The sequence below is a fragment of the Rhipicephalus sanguineus genome, chromosome 4 (genome assembly GCF_013339695.2).
Source record: "Rhipicephalus sanguineus isolate Rsan-2018 chromosome 4, BIME_Rsan_1.4, whole genome shotgun sequence".
Taxonomy (NCBI): Eukaryota; Metazoa; Arthropoda; class Arachnida; order Ixodida; family Ixodidae; genus Rhipicephalus; species Rhipicephalus sanguineus.
The window spans coordinates 163,996,697-164,002,696 of NC_051179.1; positions in this window are offsets into that span (position 1 = coordinate 163,996,697).

Below are 6,000 nucleotides of genomic sequence, written 5' to 3' on the forward strand. Positions count from 1 at the left end.
TTCTCCAACTTCTGACGACTCCTGGCCAGTCCTTTTTCCATAGCGTTGCTATGAGGCATAGAAGCCGACTGCATGGATACATCTTTATGTAGCAACTTTGTAGCACTCTCTTTAGTAATTCAGGGCATGTGGCAGTGGCTTACCTCTCTAACCTGGACTTGTTCACAGTGCAGGACGCGCTGGATCTGTGCACCAGGCGCTCCGTCCCGTGTCCTTTCTTGTGTATGTCGTGCTTTGCACCTTAAAAATCAATTATGAATGTATGCCAACTTGCCCAACAAAAAGTTCTAAACCAAGGATGACATAGGTGCCATACTTGGCATTATGTCCCGGTGAGTCGCAGCGGGCATCCCCAGTGAGGTCGACTTCCATGCCAGCCACCTAGGTTCACAAGCGCAGCCTGCTGCTCCTTGTAATGCTGAACGGAGTGATGGCCATATATCATTTAAACATTCATAAAAAAGGACCACATCTTGTCAAACACCAAATCATTAGGGGTACGTGAATACATACGAGTTTGAAATTTAACGCAGAAAAAGCCAATGGTGCAACTTGATTAGAGTGGGCTGGCTGAAAGTAATGCTACCATCATTACAGTAGGCCTTCCCCTAAAACTATCACCCATATCGTTATTCGAAAGGGAGCTCATGTTTATTTTCAAAGAGATTACGCCACTTCCACATGTCACAGCAAAGAGGGCCAGGGAACAGGCTAGGAGAATATCGAACTGCTAGCGTCAAAAGATAATAAGCACACTGAGATCAGACCTTATAGTAAAAAGGTTCAAAAACACTTCAATAAGCCCCTGATCGCAAGAAACTACAGTCCTTTGAAATCCTGGAAAGAACATATGGAGCTGCACTTTATCTAGGTATCAGCCAAAAGTGCTTTGCAACACCTCATCTCTGTGACTGTGGCGTCCAGTGAGTGCACGTTTTTAACTGCAAGAAGCATCATGACATCGCTGCTAGAAAGCCTCATGCCAGGTCATATGGGACAGCTTGTGTTCCTGCATGACAATATGTACTCTTTCGGTAGCAGTCATTCATCGCTTTATGTGCTCGAGGACATGCGCTGATTTTGTCTTTCTTTTTTCCTTTCAATTTTCAATAAGTTCTTTTGTATCCGATATTGGGTATTTTTGGCCACTATTCAGCACCATTCAATCTGAAGTGAAATTTCATTGTTTGCACACACCTACAAATCATGCCTAATAATATTGGTACTAAGTTACCAGAAGACTGAGAAATGGGATTATTTTGTGAGTTTGCATAGGGTTAGAGCAGCAATGCCAACTCCAGACACTACACGTGGGAACAACCAATGACTGCTATTGAATTCCAATTGTCTTGATGGCCTCTTGAATTATGCACGACTCTCCTATGCTATCTGCACAGGTTGGGTTTGCCTGCAACAGTCGTGTAATGCTACCACAAGAGTAATAGTAAAGTGCCAGAAAACGTTCATTTGTTTTCACTGCAGACGTTGCAATGCGTGCGTACATAATCATTCAGACTTCCTGTTGGACAAATGTAGCTTGCCTCACAAAAATAAGGACCATTGAATACAACTTTTCATGCATAATATTGCATGTTGTACCTGATATTGCAGTGCATTGTCCCTTTTTGAACATTATTAATAATGTTTCATAAGGAAATCTGAGTAATGCGCAATGGTGACAATGCTATGCCACTACACAAGATAAAACTGATGACACCACTTCTTTCACCTAGCTTTTACTCAACTTCTCTCTCGTGTTAGGTTGCGTGGGCTGTTTTGCTACGCATCTAATTTTAAAATAACGAAAGCGAACAATCGGTTTTGTCCTTTCAGTCTCTGTTAACACTTCATTTGCCGCACGTGTGGTCACCAGATCTATTGATAAGGAACTCGGGCATTCGGGAACAGACTGCACTGATGCCTTTATGTGTATATTCACATTAAAAAGCCGTGAATGCACAAATGCTTGGTAGCTGTCCTATACTTCTATGCTGTGGTGCCCTCATTACACCAAGTGCACGATTGTGATGTCAAATCTTGTGATATTGCATATGGTGCATTTGGCCAGCAGAAGTGGAAGCTAGTACAATACTTGCCTTGCTTACAGCTGGCACCAAGTAGCAGGTCTGGTACCGGAAGTACGTCTGCCGGCTAATTCCCTGCACATTCATTGCCTTTAGAAACCTTCAGTGTCTTGGCCACTGAACAGCCAGAGAAGAGCAGCGCGGCAGCCAGCAAGACATTCCCTGCTGGCTTCGCTCCCAAATGGCTGGCTCTACCATGCTGCCTCATTGGCACAGTGGTCGCAGCAGCTTTTGACAGAGAGCATTGTGCCTACTGTTTTCAAGCGGCTCGACCACGGCCTTCCACACATCTGACAGCTTTTAGGCAGCAACTGCCTCAGGCAGCTTTCTAAAATTATAAATTTTCTTTCATTGCACATGGACGATGCTGAGGCGCTGTCCATGCAGCTTGTGCTTGCCTCAGGTGCTGCAGCAGACCAGCTATTGCTGCCTTCAGTTGGCAGCTGTGGCAAGTCCAAGGAATCTGCTGGTCCTTCAGCTGTCGCAGACAGCAGCTCCACGTCAAGGCCCAATGATTCACTGCACGCGAAAAGAAGTGTGAACAGGTTAAAGTGAGTGTGAAAAGCCATATGCAGTTTTGAGAAATTCTGTACTTGAGCGTTGCATTATTTTTTCTTGTCGGAAACATTAAACACATGTGACACAACACGTAAATCTGCGTGAATGCAACACCTTTGTTAAAAAAATAACGTGCGATTGGCTCTGATAATGATTTGAGGCTTACAGGTATGCTGCTTCCTTAACAGACACTGGACTTTGCGCATGGTAAGCCCCTCATTCCAGACTACCTAGGCTGCAGCTTTCTGCTTCAGGCCAAGGATACCACTTGTCCCGCCAGAGACAGCAGGGTGTAGCAGAACTGCGACTGAGACTACATGATCTCTAGATGATGGCTCAACACAAGGGGTGTTCATCAAATGCTCTTCATTAAAAAAGGCCACCTATCTACTTTCACTAAGTCTACAGTCCAATAAAACAACACAGTGCCTCGGTGGCCAAGGCGTTGCGCAAGGCATTAAGCACGAGGTATTTGATCCTGGCCCCAGCGGCCACATTTTAATAACGGTGAAAGCAGAACTTATGTTGGTGTGTTAAACCAGACAATGCAATTTTACATTTTTATGAAGGTATAATTTACTGCTGCTTACCTAGCATCCATGTCTGCAAAAGAGTTCTGTGAAGGCCGGTAGTTTTCATCGCCAGGAGCTTCTGGAGGTTCGTCTTGCGAACTTTCAATTTCTGGATCGCGGAATGGTGTTGAGCACCTGTGGCCACCCAAGTGCTCTGGCAATGGCAAAGGTGTGGGGAAAATGGGCAGTGACTCTGACACACACTCTGTCTGGACACCCTGATCATCCTTCGCATGCATCTGGAGGTGAACCTACGTTGCTGTGCCATTTCCAAATGGCACCACAATGCGTTTAATGCAAAAGCACACATCACAAAGGTTTTTACGATGAGAAGTATGATAATAATATCTGAATTGCGGAAACTAATTGTCGCCCCTTGTAGTTTCGACAATAAGTGTCAGCATGTGCAGCTATACAGACATATGAAAGAACAGCGCATGTGCTCAGCTCAATGTGCTCATGACTCGAGCAGAACGTAAGCCACTGCATTTTTTAGGATATCACAATACTTAAAAAAGCAACACTCACCGACACATGTTCCAGACAGCTGCTGCAATGCCTGGGTGCCGATTTCCCGCTGCATGACTGCAGTCTGCACAGCAACAGACTGCACAGGTGGAGGGCTGTCAGACGTTTGTGTACTGGTGGTGCACCGCATGACAGAGCGACAACTGCATGTCGCCACCTGCACACCAATGCACCTTTATGAGCAACGTACTTGTCTGGGGGCTGTGCACACTTTTGGCTATTGAACTTCAATAGAAGTTCAATTGATACACCACAGAAGTGATGCTTTATAAAAAGGCAGGTTACAAATTGACTGCAATGTGTACTCATTCACAGAAAGAAAAGTCATTAATATATCAGTAGAGAAATTGGTGGGCTAAAAATTGTTTAGGTAACTACCTGTCTGACAGGTATATGCAGAGCATAAATAGTGACACATTATTACATCGCCACATATATATCGCTGCGTATTTATGGAGCAATCTATATCAACCAAAGGCACATCGTTGGGAAGACTGAATCGGAGATTCCGAAAACTCACTCGTGATGTCACAGTTTTTGGACATTGCAGCTGTCGGTTGTCACTGGAGCATGATGAGCCTGCAAAAATGGGAGTAGTAAAAATGCAGTGCCCAGTGATGACACAGGCAATCTTGAAGCTACCACGAGTAATAAACTGCCACGACGCGCAAGCGCTATCTTGCTCAGCATTGCATCCTACACGGCCATGTGAGGTACAAATCGAGGCATTGGGAGCATTGCATCCTACACGGCCATGTGAGGTACAAATCGAGGCATTGGAAGCATTCGTTGGCGTACTACGGCATTCATTTCCGCCATAGAACGCTGCAGAGTACACCAACGTATCATTGAAAAGAAACACGTGCTCACTAACGGTCGTGTGTTTGGAAAGGCCACTGACATTGATCTACTATGCCTAGGCGCGGCATGCGCCCAAGACGACACGATGAGTGGCACGAAGGGAGAGAAGCGATAAATTTGATGTGGCGTGCGCGTGTACAAGCGAGCCATACGGTAAGGAGGAAAGATTATCTGGTCACTCAGACGGGAGGCTAGCCACGGTGAAATCGTCGTTGGGAATCGGCACTACTCACCGGTGTCTTGCGGAGGTAAAGCGTCGGCACAGCTGTCCGCCTCAGCCTTGGTATGAGGTCACACTTCATCGACGCCACCAGCCGCGGGTCAACGTTTTAGTCTTCAGGTGCGAAATGTCGACCACAAACGATCAGGTCCCCAACATACGTCGCTGGATGGCCGATTCGCAGCAGCCATGCAGTGCGCAGGGCCCCATCGCGAGGCACCCGGTGCCGATGATTCTCCGCTGCCCAGTCACTTGATTTACAGCTGACAAGCGAGCAGCGCTTCCTCAACATGTTGCTTATGTCAAGGGCAAAACAAGTGCGTGCAGGCGCTATGCTCCTATGTTGTGCAAGGAATGTAGTATGCGGGACAACTGCGTGGCCAAAACCGCATCACTGCAGGGCCAAGAAGCAAGGTGCAGTTTTGTAGCGGTGGGTGCGAACAGGAACTGATGTTAACTCAACTACTGTTTGTTGAGATCTGGTTTAGACCAATCGACGAGCTCAGTGCTACGTAAACTCGCCGATCGCCGAGTTTGCGTCGCTGCCCGTACGAGGGGGATTGGTCAGGCATAGTAAAGAAGCGCGGGAATCGTTTTTCGAAATGAAGGGTCTGCACGGCGCGCAGCGCTGTAATATTCGTAAGACGTGATCGCCGCGGTCTACTGCACGAATTAACGAGCTTGTTTGGGGGGTGTAAAAAAAAAAGTCGCAGCCTGTTTACGGGCCATTTAACGTTGAAGAAAAAACAACTTTGCTTTGGTTCCGTCTGCAAATTAGCAGACGGAAAGTGTGTAATCTCACTATTAGCTATGCACCTTACCAAATGAGTGTGCATTTGACTCTGTTCGAAATTAACCAGGTAGGGGCCGCTGCCACTTGCAATTGTGAAGGCTTTCGCAATAGCAAAATTCCAGTCGTAACCATTGCCCTGGAGTTGTGCTGCCTTTACATGAACATTCATATGGTTTCCAGAAATACTCATTATATTTGCTAATTGAAGTACTAATTCCTCTGGAATGGCCTGTGCCATAAAATCATACAAAAAGACTGTCTCTGGGTGCTCTAAAGTTGGTCACTGTGACCAAATGCTTGAGCTTTTGAAGATACAAAGTCTGAACAAAGGAAGACCTCTTTTTAAACGTCAAATTTATTCCCAACAGACTGTCCTGAAACTCA